The sequence below is a fragment of the Pseudopodoces humilis genome, chromosome 2 (genome assembly GCF_049639895.1).
Source record: "Pseudopodoces humilis isolate 2021_Gansu_Grassland_sample_001 chromosome 2, ASM4963989v1, whole genome shotgun sequence".
Lineage (NCBI taxonomy): Eukaryota > Metazoa > Chordata > Aves > Passeriformes > Paridae > Pseudopodoces > Pseudopodoces humilis.
The window spans coordinates 18545492-18562451 of NC_142201.1; positions in this window are offsets into that span (position 1 = coordinate 18545492).

A 16960-nucleotide genomic window follows, 5' to 3' on the forward strand; every position below is an offset into this window, starting at 1 on the left:
CTCAGTGGATTCTGAATTAGCCGTTGACTGAGAGGTAAAATTATTTAGAATATTTCTCCAGCTAAAAGGGTAAAATAATCTCTTGCTTGTACACATTTGGTATAGAGGCTACCAGGAGCACCTCAGGCTTCTATTTTCTGAAAAGCTAATAACATCAAGCTTAGTGAAAAATAGTAAGTCATGAATACCAGGGCTTGTATAGAGCTGTCTATGCTATTTGAGTGATTTTAAACAATAAAAGTTTGCAGTCTTAGAGTTATTCCTCCTTCTCTGTTTCATTTCAGTTCTAAACACCATAGCAACCTACCTGACCATAGGAAAGGATGTCAGGTCCTGTTTTTGCCATCTTATAAATGTGCCCTTCCTGCCCCAGCAAACTCACAAGCAGTCTCTTCTTCTTTCAAAAGAAAATACTACTGCATGGGATTGAAGTGGGCATCAGCACACTAACTGTGCTAGCAGAACCCAAATGCCACAAGTTCTGAGTAACCCTCGTTCCTGCAGCTTCCAAACCAAGCTCGATATCTCTGCGGCACAAGCTGGGCTTGCAGCAAAATGCAGCCTCTCAGACAAAACCCCAGCTGGTTAATGGAACCACCAATGCTCTGCGGAAAGATGAGACAATTCCTGTATTGACCCAAACCCAAAGCACGCTTGAATCTAAGGTGACCTTCAGCTCTAGATGAGCAGAAGTTGCAGAGCAACACAATGCACATCAAAACATAAAATGCTCCTTTCTGCCTCTCAGCCTTCTTCCTTCCAGTCCCAGGCACAGCTGAGCCAAAAGATGCCTCTCTTTCCACCAAGAGCTGCTGCCTGAGCCCCAGGCACCCCTTCTGCCAGCACAGGAACTGCCCCACAGCCCCTTCCTTGGGCACGCACAGATCATGTCACCACAAGCCCCTCTCTCTCCCACCCTCTTTCCTGACCTCCTGTTGCCCATCAGCCATGGCTGGACACCTGACCTCAAACTCAAGGGCCTTACACAATTGCACAAGAAACTCTGCTTCAACTATCTGTACAGTAGCTCATTGCTGCTGATGGGTGAGGGAATATTACTGGGAGGGGTCAGGAATGCACATTCTACCTCCTCAAATAAAATAGTGCTCATCCTGCAGCTGCCATCACAAGTCTGTCATACTTGTGACAGAATATTGCAAGGTGAAGCTCTTCTTGCTTTAGGCATTTTATAGCATCTGCCCCAAAGTGAGAAAGAAGATGGTTGAATAAGCTCCAGAAATTCTTATTACCAACTGCAAGTCTGCACAGCATTTAAAATACGGCTGGAGTCACTGCAGTTCTGAGGTGTTTAATCAAGTGAAGCTGTTGTTTTTTCCTCCCTCAGAGTAATTTATCTTATTATAATACAAGCTATTAGAGTACCTGCCTCAATTCTGGAGGAAGTCACAGCCAGATCCAAAAACCTCTGATCAGATCCTGAAAGTTTATGTTGAATTTAATAGGAATTAAATAGGGTACATAAAGGTACATTAAATAATAAGGTACATTAAAGGTATATAGCATTTCTTAGGGCTTCGCCTGGACATACCATATTCTTCCCCTCCAATGAAAAATGCTGAAACTGAAAGTTATCTGTTTTAGAGATATTTGTACAGACCTACCGTGTTCTACTATGTTTACCTGATATTGCTATTTATATGTCTACCTGTCATTTCTAATAGCTTGTGAAGTTGCTGGCCAATTTCAAGGTTATTTGACAGAGTAGCAGGAGAATCAAGGGAGTTCAGTTTGAATGTGACTAATGGAAAGAGGAAGTGAGGTAGAGAAACAACAGCCACCCAAGCTGAACCAGTGTATGCATGGTGGCTCAACCTCAAGACTTAAATCTCCAGGGAATCAAAGCATAAGACTGGTTCCACTGCTCACTGAACTGCTTCTGCACCACCCTGAAATCCATCAAAAACATCTGCTGGAAGCTTTCACTGCAAGTGGAGCAAGAGTCCCAGTGAATCAGAGGCTTCACAGACAGCTAACAAATCATACACCTCCTAATGTGAAGGTCAGACAGCTGCTGTGTTTCTATTCACATATTAAATGAATAATACTTATCCTAGAACTGACAGAACAAGCCAGTCACTGCCAAAGTTCATCCTACCAACAGTAACCTCAATAAGGGTTAGAATGATTAGTATGAAAATACTTATCTCCAGATTAAAAAAAAAACCCTATGAACTGAATGAAGTGGAAGATTAAAGTCACTTCAGCATCTTAATATGCTTTATCCTGAAAGATGTAGGCACTGCAGAATAGGAGTCAAAAGCAACTCTATCTGATGTCATTTCAGTATATGGTATACATGGTCATAAGAAAATCTATGTAAAGTTTTCAAATTTTAATCCCCTATGCCTTCACTCCCCATGCTTGTTTCACAAAGTGGAGCTGATCTCCTCAGGCAGGGTATCCACATGATTGCAAAAGAAAATTACATTTTGTACAATGGCTTATTGTGCACCTCATTAGGACCAACTATTTTCAACCATTAATTGAATGGATTCTGCATGTTGTGTTATGGAGGGAGGGTGGAAGTGTGCCACACATAGAAGTATAAATGATACTTCAAGATTTATTTTAATTGAGACTAAACTGATAACGATAATAAAGAGACACTATTAAGATAAGTAATGGACACTGTTCACTGTCATAAAGATTTGTATCCACACTCCCCTAATTTATTGTCTTCCTTTATATGGTGCTCTTTACAGGTTTTTATTTTGCTCTTTATAATAGCAGAAGTGTAATTATTCTTGCTAGAAGCTGATGTGGTTTGTGCTATCTCACTCCTTTTCCCATTGATTCCTAAGGTAAATGGAAGAACAGGCTGTACAGTAGTAATTTATATTTTTTTTTTCTCAAAAATGAAGCTTTTTCTTTGTGTGCACCAACAAAGCCCTAAGCTCAGACTAGGGGGATGACAGCAGCCATGGCAGCTCTCATCTGTGCCCATGGGAAAGCCTAAGCCCTGGCTCCAATTGGAGTGTGGGACAGCTTTGTCCCACAAGCCTTGACAGAGGGACTGACTAATGGAGTAATTTATCCCAGATCTAAGTTGGCATGCGTTCTCATATATGTGTGTGTATATATATAAAAATATTCTATATTCTATATTATATATATATATATATCTATATATATATATATCTATATATATATATATATCTATATCTACCCTGTGTGATAGGAAAGAAAGCTGTGACCAGTGCCCTTGCAATGTCTGGGCTACCTGCTTATAATAAGCCCCTAAGAATATGCTGGTATAGTTTACAGCTCTTTACTTACTCCTGGGGGATGAAGATACACTCCACGTTCCCCAAACCAGGAAAGCATAGGATGCCTTACAAACAAATAGGCAGGGGCACATGTCCAAGTGCATATGCCAAACCTGAGTACATGATCTTGGCTCAGAGGAATAACTTGGATGAGAAAAAAGGATTTAATTCTCCCCATTCCCTTGAAAGAAAGAAACTGAAACATTGTAGTGCAGTTAATACAGCCATGGCTGAAAGACCAAGACTGTGCCTGATAGTACAGCAGCACATCAGCTAACACATAGCCCTCCAAAAGAAGTCCTTTCCCCTCCCTCTTCTCTTCCCAAACCCAGAACTTCCTCCCCATTTAATTCTTTTTAACCTACAAAGATTAAGGAATCAAGGAGCAGGTGAATCCAACACCACTTTCTACTGTACCCCAGCTCCCACTAGGAATGAGGGAAGCCTGGGGGAAGAAGGGAATTGGAGGTCTGTAAGTGTTGTGAGATTCAGGTTTTCACCTGACAGCTTTTGTATCAGAAAAACATCCTTTCCAACTAAAATACCTGATTGTTTATATGTCCATATCACTGATTGTGAAGGACATCCAAGTATCTTTGTACATTGTTAAGTAGTTCTAAGGATTGTGCTGAAGTCTGGTGTGTGTGTATGATGATCAAAAAGAGATACTGTCAATTAGTATTGAAATTCAGCCAGGATTGTTCATCTTATCAAAGATTAATACTGAAGCAAATTTTGGCACTGTCACTATGCTAGCCCAAAATCCTGTCAACATATATATTTTTTATGCTAAACCTTCTCTCACCTCTCCAAACCCATTCTCTTTGCTGCAGTTTTTGCAGCTGCATATCCAGGTCTTCAATGGCAAAAGACACAGTATCTAGGTAGAATGCTCTCTTATTCTGGGCAGGACTTTAAACCTCTTAAGAGAAGAAAGAAACACATTTTCCTACTGCTGTTTAAAAAATTACATGCTTTAGCATATGAGCTAGTCTGGAGTTGTCTTCTCTTTCAGAAATGCATCTAGGTTGAATTTTTCCTCTTTTAGTTGCTCCCAAAAACTTCATAGCCCCCTGTGACACAGCGAGTACAAAAGGGGCACCCACCCTGGAGCTGTCCCCTGCCCAGGTCACCTTCTGAGGGGCTGGAGGGCAGCTGCTGCAGGCAGCCCTGCCATGCTGAGGGACACACGGACCTCGGTCTGTCCCCACGTAATGCAGCGGCAGTTCTCAGCACCATGAATCCATCCTCTGCCGGCACGGAAAGCAGCTATCAAATTAAGTGTTATTACTCACGGGCAAAACTGCTCCTCTTCCACTTCATCCGTGACTTCAGTGATGTCCCAGGGAACGCAAAGGGTTTGCTTTTTCCCACTGCCAAAGTCCCTCTCCATGATGGAGGCAGGAAGATATCAGTGACACTGCCCTTGGCGGGAGCAAGGAGCGCATGAAGCCACTCTGCACCTGCTGCCCCTCAGCTGGGAAGGGCTGGTGCAAGCTGGGCTTACTCTGTCAGAGCAACTCAGAGGAAGGAAAATCACACAGAGTAGAGAAGGGGGGAGAGTGGTGGTGAGTGCATGGAGTCCAATCACTTTACATCATTTTGCAAGTTGGAAACAAGATATGGTTAAGAGGTCATGTGCCCTGAGTGATTTACAAACACAATGTCTGCACAAGAAGCCGCATGAGGTTTTCTTTCCAACAGAAGCAGTGGCTTTTATTGGTAATTTGTCCAACATCCAGGCTTAGAGATTGCCCATCGCATATAAGGGAAAGTGTTAAAGCACTTAAAAATATATTAAATCACTTTTGAAACCCACACAGCTGGGGGATGGTGCTTCCTCCAACCAGTTAGCAGAAGTGTAGGATTTAGCACTTTCACTAGCAGACTGAAAGCCTCTCCAAGGCAGCAAGCAGAGCCTTGCATCCTAACACATATTTGATAAGGAAAAATAGCCTCTTTTTCTGAGCCAGCCCAATTTACTACAGGGATAAGGAAGATGACACTGAACATGGCTCTCTGCATATCCACATTCCCCTTTCAAGTGAAAAATGAGGAGCACAGCAGCAGTCCTCCACTCAGTATTGAATCAAGCCAGGATGCTGGCAGGAGAGTTTTACACAACACTGTGGGTAAAGCGGACACCTTCCCTTGTATAACTTCTTCTAGATAGGCATAACCATATAATGCTTGTAAAAACCAGAAGAGGGTCTTTCCTTACAGAAGAATCTTGTGAACTCACATTTCAAGTGTTTAAAGTCCACCTAAAGGGAACTTAAAATGCAGCATGATCAGAGAGGAAGTGAGAGCTGTCAGGTCCTTAGCCAGCAAGAAAAGGAAAGAAAGAAAGATGCTGAGCACAGGTCAGCAGGCTGAAAATCTCTGGAAGTCTTACCTTCAATTATGGAATATAGAGGATGATTTAAAGGGATATTGTATATTCAAATTCAGTGTTTTAAATAATTTATAGTTAGAACTTTAGTCCCTTGAACAGTCTATCCCTACACTGGTTCAGCTTCTCTCATTGCCTAATATGTTTCACACTTCTCTTGTAAGCACAAATTGAATTTAAAGAAGCTAGAGATTTTCTTTGAGAAAACAAGTTCAGAATTGGAAAAAAATGTAGGAAACATTTGGCACCAAAAAAAGAAAAAAGAGGACTTTTTGTCAGAGGAAAGTTTTTTAAAAATCTGCAGTGGCCTCAGTACCTCCTGCAGCTGAAGTCTACTCCATGGCTCTTAGTTGTGCTCTGGTCCTAACGGGGAAAAGGTGCAGAATCCTTGTGCACCAGCCACACCACACAGGCAAAAAAAAAAATGCTAGACAAACCCTTGATGCTGCAAGAAGTTCTTGTGCTTGGGCACAACAAGTAATTAACATACACTCTGCTTAATGAGGGAGGGCTACATTGCACACTCAATAGAGAATGCAGAGTGGGGGGGAGAATGTGGATAGGAAGGAGGCAGAGATCCCAGGAGAGGAAGAGCATCCACCTCTTGGCCACAGCCTTGGAAGAATCAAAGACTGAGAAAAGGGGTTCATCTGTGCCCTGCTTGCTACTTCTGCAAGGCAACCATATCTTTCACATCTATTGCCAGCAAGCTGAGCTGGAAATTACTGTCAGCCTTCTCAGGGTAAACCATCTCGCTGAATCTTCACACATTCTTCTTCTCACAGCCTTCACAAGTAGATGCCCAGGAGCAAGAGCTTCCCACTGCACTCAAACTGTGGCAGAAATTATGGTGCTAGTCCAGCTGGGCATTGCCCACTTCTGCCTCTCCACCTCCTCCTGACTGTCTCTTGGTGTATATAAAAACTGCAAGCCTGGAAATAGAACAACCTATTTTAGTTTTACCACCATTTGGTACTGTGAGTCTATGACACACAGCCAAGGCTCCTAGGTAAAACCACAGTGCAATCAGCAATTAGAAGGATGAGAAGAGTTTGGACTGGGATACTGCTGCCCTGCACCAGAGGTGTTGCAGAGGCTTGGGGAGCATGGCAGTGCTGTAGGACACAGCAACCCCAGGACTGCTACCAGGTACCTTGGAAGCAGTTCTTATTCTGAGCCACAGAAAATAGCTATGAATTAATGATATAGTTACTTATTCCCTCTGTCAAGGCCTCCTTTCCTAAGTTACCTTAAGGAGGTGCCTAAGGTATTCTGACAATGCAGATCTCAGACAGCTTTGTTTCAATCTGACAGCATTTCTATTTCCCTCTTTAGCTGGACTGTCCTTGGTGCTCTCTCTTCCTGCCACATCTAAAATAAGGACACTGCAGCCATTTTGACAATTCTCATATTGAAATTCCAAATGGCTGAGTGCAATGCAGAAAACACTTTAAGGGACTGTGGCTCTTCAATTATTTACGACAGTATTATACATCCAGATTTGTCTTAACATAAATAGCATCAAATGGGAGCAGAAAGAGAATAAAATATTTGAGCCTATTTTTGAGACACCTAACATGCCATGGAGTTCCACACCCGCCCTCTGAGATCTGTTTCCTCCACTCATTGCTGCAGCAGAGGGTGCATTGGTAATCCTGCCAGGGAGGAGAGAAAACCTTCCCTGGAGCAGATAGTATAATCTGCAAGGTACTTTGTAAGTATTGCTGAAAATATTCAACTCCTCTGTTTCTCTTAATGATGGCTCTAGAAGCATTTTACTTCATGTTTCATTTTAGTCTGAAAATCCTGGCATGGCTGGCGCCAATGCAAATATCTCATGCCCCACAAGGGCACAGATGAATTTGTAGGTGATCAGTGGGAGACCAGATGGCTTCTCTGAGCCCTGAGTGTGCAGGACCCCCATTCCCACGCAAGATACTCTACCAGACTTGCTACTGCTGCTTCACTTTTCATGTATCTAAATCAGCAGTCAGTGGAGATTTAGGAGCACTTCATCCCATAAAATGCTCACTGCAGGAGTATTTGGAGTCTTTATCAGATGACTTGAATCTCAGGGTTAAGACAATATATCTGCTCTTGCCTGCACATATTACAAAGTCAGGAAATGCAAGAGAAATCCTGTTTCCCTGAAAATTGTTAGCACAGTCACCACTCACTCGCAGGGGCTCTATGGCTTTAAGCAACTCACTGCAGGTAAGACTGCAGCAGTGGGAGAGAAAACACAACAACAGTTTCCCTCCTTTGAAACCTATTTTCTAAAAGTAAATATCAGTCTAGAAGTATCATGATGCCTTTATTCCTGAAAGCCAGTTTACACTGACATTTAGAGGAAATACCTTAGCTCTACAGGCCCCCTTCTGGGATGCTTTGTCTCACTTGAGGCACAGGCACAGTCCCTCACTAACTCCAATAACATCAGAGTTGGCTGTTCCCCTCACTGTCACTTGCCCAGAAAAGCAAGTGATCTCTTTCAGACAGTTTAGGAGAAGATATTCAGAAGGGAAAGGAAGAAATTTCACCTTATTTTATCTTAGACATGAGAAAATATCGTCTTGCTTAGGTACATGACTGTGTTGGAGTAATTTTCATAACTTGGCCATAACAATTAAAGAAAGCTAAATACAGCTCAGGGAGATGCCTTCATATACTTAATTTGACTTCCAAGAGCGATTCCATGGAAACATATGGAACTGCTCATATAAACAGAGTTACAGGATATGCAAGCTGTCATGGCATTGTCCTGCTCTACATCCCAGTGACTTTTACAGACCTGAATCTTTGCTGATCAGTGCTCTTTCTTTGGAAATCCCTTTTGCAGCTGGGTTTGCAAGCAGGAGCGTGGTGTACAGTGCAGTCACACAGGCAGGCTCTGTGTTAATGATTCCCATGCTGCGCAGCCATTCACCAGACATTTTGTACACAACCTCATTATCTCAAACTCAGCTGATAGTTAAAAAAAGAAAGAATGGTTAAACAAAAGAAGGAAAATGGAAAAGACAAACAGGCCAGCTTGGCTGTTGAAAGCCTTTACAAAAATACACCAGAAAAGTCAAATTATTTTTTTCTTTTCCCTTTTAAAAAGAAAAGCATCCAATCCAAAGGCATTTTAAATAGCTTCACCAGCCCTGAGCATTCCCTGATACATTCTCCCCTTCCTAGAACCTGGGAAAATAAAATGCCCTGGAGAATACCTAATAGTACAGTATCTGTTGCTCAACCATACTCCTATCAGAGAGCATCTCTGATTGCAAACCCACCTATGCAGTCCAGGTAGGAGAATTAATGAAGAAAATTATATTCCCATCCTTCATGTAGCCCAGTCCTACCTTCCTAAACCCCATCAGGGAGCTGATAGGGTTTAGCACTGCTTGGAGCTGCCTGGCTCTGCCATACATGGAGGAAACTTCTGGGAGCTTCTCACCAAAGCCATTCCTGTAGCCTCCCCATTATCTTTTGAGGAGTAATGAAGTTTGTGAATGAAAAAGGAAAACAAAAGTTGTTATGTATCAGGTATATCAGAATAACTTGGTTAATTTTCACTGTGTGAAAAGGTAGATCAAAAATAAGGGATTTTTTTCTTTTGAAACCTTATCTTTCCTCACAGATAAAGAAGAAAAGGAAATCTCTTTGCAATTAGTCAAATTGGTTTTGTGCTTTTCCTTTCTAGGGCATAAATCAAATGAGGAATACTTCTAAAGAAATTACCTTCATCTACTGCAAGGTTTTTCAGAGGATGTTCAGTATCTAGAAGGTCACAGCAAACTTAATGATCTTTTCATTCACAGGTAGCCTTCAAAAATACATTTCAATTGACATTAGGAACTTTAAGAACTTGTATTGTGTCTGACTTTTTTGAGGAAGGCAAGACACAGTAACTTTTTTGTTCTCATTAAATTAAATGGAAAAGTATTTTGGAGATGACACATACTAGTGCTCAGCATCAGTCTCTGGTGTTCACTCGGGCACCAGCAAAGGTGCAACCTATAATTTGGAAGATGAATGCAGGCCCTGTCAGGGGATGAAAGTGCCTGGGTGCTGTGTCTGCAGGGATTCTTGGACACAGTGCCTCCTGAAGGTACTGACAGGCTCCACTGGATGTCACCTTTAGATGAGGACACTACTGACAAGTGTTTTTAACCAGGAAGCGTCACCAGTGCAATAGCAAATCCTAATTTTGATTCAGAGGAGCTTCTACAGCTTTACAGTCCTAACCATTTTAACCCAGTCAGTGTCAGAGAGCAGAAAACTGGTCACTGCTTACTCAATTTTCTTTCTTTTAGAGTTTGAAGCACAATGCTGGAATTGAGACTGCCCTATGCTGGGCACTATACAACAGTAAGAGTTAGTCAATAACCACAAAAGACTGCAATCTAGATAGATGGGAGGTGGAAACAGAAACAAGACTGAAAGAGACACAAATTGCCTGAAGCCACACAATAGCAAAGAGCAAGTCAATATCCCATAGACAGAACTGGGTTTTACCTTTTAAGACCTTAATTTTTTATCATTTATAGCATTTTACTTCCAGCATCAAGTGATAGCTCCATAAAAGCAAGCAGTTCTCTCACTTGAAACTTTCTGGGTTCCTCATTATCTCTGGGAAAAGAAACCTAATAGAGAAAAGCCAGGAATCAAGGAGTAAATCATTTGTATTGTCGCTTTTATTATAATCATAGTTGCGCTTGTGCTTCCCACAAATTTTACATACAGCTGAAGTGAAGCTGAGCTTTTATTTCTTTCATTGAACTATATGGGGAAAATTATATCAAGTCTCATTACTGCTTTTTAATCCTTCCCTTATCTTGAGTCTTGTTAGCAGGGGAGGAAAAAAGAGAAAATGCAGCTGACTTTTATCATTAAAACTCAACAGCTGTCATTAAAAGAACAACATTAAAAGAACAACAGCACACCAGGCATAGCTTGTCTGTGTCACACCTGAACTCAGCCTTGGCGCTGCCAGCACACGTGTGTTGGTGTGCCGAAGCTGGCAGCTCTGGGGACAGCCAGCACCATCCTGTACTTCTGGGCCACTCTGGCTCTCCCAAGTCCTGTGTGAGCTGCCTCTCCCAGGTTCCAGGCTGGGGGAAAGAGCAGCACCAAAAATGAGGCTTTGCCCTTCCTTTTGAAGCAGATTTATCCTCCACGGGGTCACTGAAATCATAATGTGGCTGTGCTGGGGGAGAGGAGGATCTGTTCAGAGAAATCCCTTCTTTTTACAAGACCAAAAGAGAGAAAAACTACACAGATGCTGTGGCGTGGCTCTGACTCCCCTGTAAAGCTGATGGAAAGAGAATCAATGGAAATGCAGGCCCTGCAGCAGGACAGTATGTGTGCCCTCCCACCAGCCCAGTGCCTGGTCTGGGAGAGCTCCACTCTGTCCATGGGTTGTGGTGGGACTGGGGACGAGAGTGAGCCTCAAGCCAGGCCTCTCAGAAGTGCCCAACTCATTCTAGCTCTGAACAATTGCTAGAAAATGTGATTCTGCATATTTTGTAAACCCATGGTCTCTTGCAATGTCATTATCTCATTAGATTGTCTTATTTTATACCTCTGAAAGATAGAGAGAGCCCTTTGAGCTTCCTGGATAGTGATGAGACAGCAACTGGTGATACCCTTCAATACACTGAATTTTATGTACCTTCTTGTGCCTCATAAATGTGATACTTTCCTTGTGATTAGGTGGTTGTTTCAGTGTTTACCAGGTGCTTACTTCTGTCACAATATTCTATTTTGCTCCTGAGACTATAATTCTGTCACATAGACAAAGCTGACATAAAGTGAGGGACCAGAAGATGAATTCCTAAACAGAATTATTGGTTTCATAAAAAATTATGAACATATTTTTTCAAAAATTATTTCAAAATTTTTCAAAAATTATGAAAATAATAAAATTATCCAGAGGGAGGACAGATTTGGCCACTTTTGTTGATTTAATATTTTAAATTTTTCATGGGATGGGTGACTCAAGCTGCAGGAATTTGGGGGCAAAATTTGGCATGGGGAAAACAGCTCTCTTATCCAAGCCTTCCCCTCTTCCAAATCAAAAAGAAGTATCTGGAGCTGGAGTTCTAAACAAAGTTTTAGAAAAATGGTTTTATCAGGCATCACAGGTTCTTTCAAGCACTTCAGCAGTTCATGATAAAATGAGCTCAAAGATGAGATGAATGCATCAAGTCAGTCTGATCAACAGAAAATGAGAAGATATAAAAAAGAAGGTAATAAACACATTTCAGCTTCTAATTAGTCTATCAAAAGCTCTGCTTTCTCTGTAGTCTAAAATAAGAGAAAGATTAATAAGAATTTTTCAAAGACTAGTTGTATGATCATTAGACTTTTCCTTTTATTCACATGATTTTTAACCTTCTCTTATAAGAACATTTTTTAAAAAAAAAAACCTTTATGTAAGGAACATTATTAAGCATCTTTTTCTCTTTTTGTAACGTCTACATGTGTGAATGGCAGACAAATTATTAAAGCTTTGAAAGAGCCTCAAAACACATTGCCTCTGATACTGCTAACAATCAGCAGATAAAGGGTACAATGTTTTAACCCACAATCTGCCAAACTGTTTCTCATCCTCTATGCACCTGTTTTTCCTGGAGCACAGCAAGGAATATTAAAAGCATATAAACCATATTTTACTCTGAATAAATGAATGTAATTTAGAAAGTAGACTCGCCCAGACATGGTAGTTCTTCCATCCCAGCACTCATCACCTCAGGGCAGAAGAAGGAGACCTCTGGTACAGACTGATCACACTTCTGTTCCCTCTGCACATGTGATGTTTTGTTTCTGTAAGTAGGCAAGATTGCAGCTCCAGCCTGGATAGGATTGCTAAATGTTTTGACAGTTTGAGAAAAACCCAATAACGCAGCTTGTTCACATATTGTAAGCCAATGGTTTGCATAAAAATTCCCAGAGATGCTGCTGGGAACAGTGTTTAATCGGACAGTAAGATCTCATTGCATCATCAAAAGAGCACACTCAACAAGCCCTACCCTTCCATTTTTCCATTTTAAAGCCCTGCTTTAAAATGGAAGCCATTTAGAACCAGTAACAGCTGACAAAAACCAATCTAAACCACTACAGTGCTAAAGGCCTCTTTGTTGCTTTATGTCCTGCATCATAAACCTGCAGACATTGGGTGGACTTGCTATTTTTTGGCTCAACTCTGTCAAAGCTGGTGAAAATGGGAACCATACATAATGCAGAGGGCTCCAAACGGTTACTTTTTAAATATAAGTATTTAAAATAATGTAACCCTGTTTTCCAAACCTAACAACAGTTGCTGTCAGCTGCTTGAAGAGTACAAATCTGAAATCTGCTGCCAAATCAAACTTGAGCCTTAATGTGAAAGCCCAGATTTTATAAAAAGATATTATTAAGAAGACAGCTAATCAATCAATTACCGACATTCAGCTTCTCACCAAATCTGGTGCCATTTGTATCACGTATTGAGATCCTTGACTGGAATGAGATGCAGTAGAAAGGCAAAGAATGATTGTGGGCACTCACAGCCTGGTGATGAAGTGCCAAGAAAATGTCAATAGCAGTCAAACAGTAATTTTCCTGATTACAACATGTAATCTAGGCTCCCCTTTCCTTGGGGCTGATGCAGAGTTTTAGATCAACAGCTTCAGACAACTGAATTACAAGCTGTGGCTGGGTGAAAAAACTCATATTGAATTCTAAATGTACACCTCAGTAACATTATCTTCAATGGAACATAAGCACATCCTTAGTTTTATAAATGTGTTTAAGTGCCATCCTGATGGGAATATGTTGTTAATGAGGCTTATTACAGTAATTTGCACTGGAGTCACTTACAGGCCTGAGTCCCAGTGTGTTTGGCATAGCACAAGAATTGGAGTATCAGTTTCTCTGCTCTCTGAATTACACAAAGTATGGGAGAGAGAAACAAGTGATTGGCATAGAGAGATGGGAAGTGGAGAACGAGCAGCAGGTATGTATATAGATATGGGACTTTAGAAAGTAATGAGGTAAACGGGTCACTACACATGAAGAATTGCTTTCCTACCTTTTATCTAACTTCAGATTTTACAAAATCTGTAAATTTATGAAGCTGAGTTGGTTGCCCAATACCATCTGCATCCTATGCAATTATCTGGATCACCAATTTATGATGAAGATAAATCAAATTTTAACGCACATTTTCATCTCCTGGTGCTGCAATGATGCCCCAAATGAATAACTCAGATGCAGACATTGTACAGAGTCACTGCCCATAAAAAGTCATAAAAGAGAAAATATTCATTTTAATAATAATATAATGCCACCCACAGTAGCTTTAGCTTAAAGGTGGACATTCACAGTGTGTAAAGCTTCAGTATTTATCCAATTGCATTGCAAGTCAGGCAGGAGTTCCTGGGAAATCCTGGAGTTTGGTCAGAGAAGGCTTGTTCCCACACAACCCATGACACTGGTGCAGGCAGCCTTGTGCTTGGCGTTCAGAGAGAGCCCTTTGCCTGAGTCCTGTGCCGTATGTACAACAGCCTTGCAGCAGGTCACCTGGGTAAAGCCTTACCAGGCAGAAGGTCCCTCCATACAGATTTTGCCCTTTCCTGCATCAGGTTTCTGTGTAAAACGGGTGGGGAGCTGCCATCCATGTCGCACTGTGTGAAAGCCTGTGGGTCTTGCAGCTGGACAGTGCTTCCTGCCACACTGGCACTCACCCCTGAGCTTCTTGACCTCACTGCAGGCTAGGGCTGCCTTTACTGCAGTCATCTTGTTATTCCAGGTGATCAATTTGACCTGGACCCCTGACACCCCTGAACACGTGCTCACGACCTGACTCTTCATGTCTGAAGTGCGTAAGTGTGCCTCTATCACAACCAAATGGGAAATTTTATTCTATATTTAACCAGTCACATGGCCTACCTATCTAAGCCTCTCTTCCCTCTCAAGAGGGTAAAGCTTCTTACTTACACTCTTGGATGGATGAGGGTCCCAGCTTGACTACCAGTAACTTTTGAAAATACCCAATATTAAGATCTCCAGAAGCGGATGTCTGACGTTTAATTGATCCTAGAGGAAAGCTGCCAGGCAACAGCAGTCGTAGGGTGGATTACAAGAATGCAGGGCCAGAAGCACACCTCCTTTTGCTTCTTCTTTGGGCTGTATTCTGCCAAGCAGGTTTTCAGAACCACAGTCTGTTCTGCAAGATACCACAAAAAGGAAAATCATAAAGATGGCATTTAGATTTGAAAACTTACATGATAAAACAAAGTAAATGGACATGAAGACCGGATGCCTCCACTGTGACAATCTCAGAGTGTCACCATGCTTGTTTCATCATTTCCTTTGTACCCTTATCTACCAATGTCTATAAAGGTATTTATAAAGAAAGCACTAGTTTTGCTGTGAAGAATTCCTCCATAAAGCACACTGCAAATTAATCATGCGCTTCAAAAAATAATTGTGTAATATTCAGCATACTATACCATAAATATTCTTAAAACTTCAACAATTTCTAAATAATTGCCAACTGCAGCTGTGTAAATGAAATGCTACAATAAACAGCTATGTTCTGTTGTTCTCTAGATGCATTCACTGTTTTGGATAATCTTTCATAGTGCTGCAGAAGAGGTTTTCTATTAATTAGCTGGCTCTTGTTCATTGAAAGCAGTTGATTTACTAAATATCTTGCTTATTACTGTGGAGGCATAGAACAGAAGGCAATACCTTGTAATTGCATTTTAATAAACAACCTTGAATACTTGATTTTTAATAAGTAGCTGATAAGAGTTGGGGTTCCAATTTTTCTTTTTGATAAGATTCAACTGATGGAATCTGATATTTCCTTTAAGCTGACAGTATCCTTTCCTGCCACGTTCTGTTGCACAGTTCTGCCAACTACTCAGGCCAAGAATCATGACTGTGATAGCTCAATAGATTAGCTGAGATCCCAACGGGCAGCAGCACCCATTACTGCCTCATTTTGCAACCTTGAGCTAATAACCTCATGTCATCTATTCTTGTAAAAAGTGTGTGAAATTGATTCTGTGGTGGTATAAGCCCAGCAGGCAGCTCAGACTCACACAGCCATTCACTCAGTCTCCCATCAGTAGCATGGGGAGAAGAATCAGAAGGGCAAATGCACCACACCTCACAGGTTGATATAAAGACAGCTGAACAGATAAAGCAAAGAAAATAACTCAGCACTTACCACGGGCAGACAGGTGTTCAGCCATTTCCAGGAAAGTCACACTCCAGCACATGGTGACTTGGTGAGACAAACACCATCACTCCAAACATCACCTGTTCCCTTCTTGCCCCAGCCCTGTAGGCTGAGCATGACACCATACGATGTGGGATATCCCCTGGGTCCATTGGGGTCGGCTGTCCTGGCTGTATCCCCTCCAACTCCTTGTTCACCCCCAGCCTCCTCACTGGGAGGAGGGTGAGGAGCAGAAAAGGCCTTGGCTCTGTGTTAAGTGCTGTTCAGCAATAACTGAGGTGCTGGTGTGTTGCCAACACCTCTCTCACCATCGCAGGTCCAAAATGTAACCCATATCAGCTTGTATGAAGAATATTGTCTCCATCCCGAATAAAACCAGCACAGATTCATTGTGTTCATGTATGGTATTTGGAAGAAGTAGAAAGTGCATAAGTATCACCTTCTGCCATGGGGCAGTGGCTGGGATAGGAATCAGCTATAGGGTTAACACACCCACCTATTTCAAGTCCTGACCAGTGAGAATCAACATCCTTGGATATGTCTAATGAATTTCATCTCACTTGGAAGCTTTGAAAAAAATCTTTATTAAAAAAGAGATATTATTTATGACAAAACTAGAACTAATTCACTTTGAAGAAATCAAATATATCAAAGTGATAAGCAGAACATTCAGCTTATCATCCAGGTAACTTTGGTGAAAACTAGTTCTTCTTCATTCAAAAAACATAAATTCATCAAATTATCAGCTGTGTTTTTACTTTGTTTTTCTTCTTACAATAAATCCTACCTGTACTGGCGATATAGATACAGATTTGGATGATACATGTTTGTACTATTCCATCCCAACCTTAATGGCACTGCTGGATTTAGCATGCTCAGGATTTTGCCCCAGGATATGTTTCTACATCTGTGTATGTGGCAGAAGGTATAGGGAAGAGATTATTTTCCAGTCTTTGACAGCATGAGGGATTTCAGCACCAATGTTAGGCACACTGAATCTCCTCGCCAAAGTGAAATTAAATCTGCTCTCAAGAAGTAGTGGCATGGCAGAGACTGTCTCAA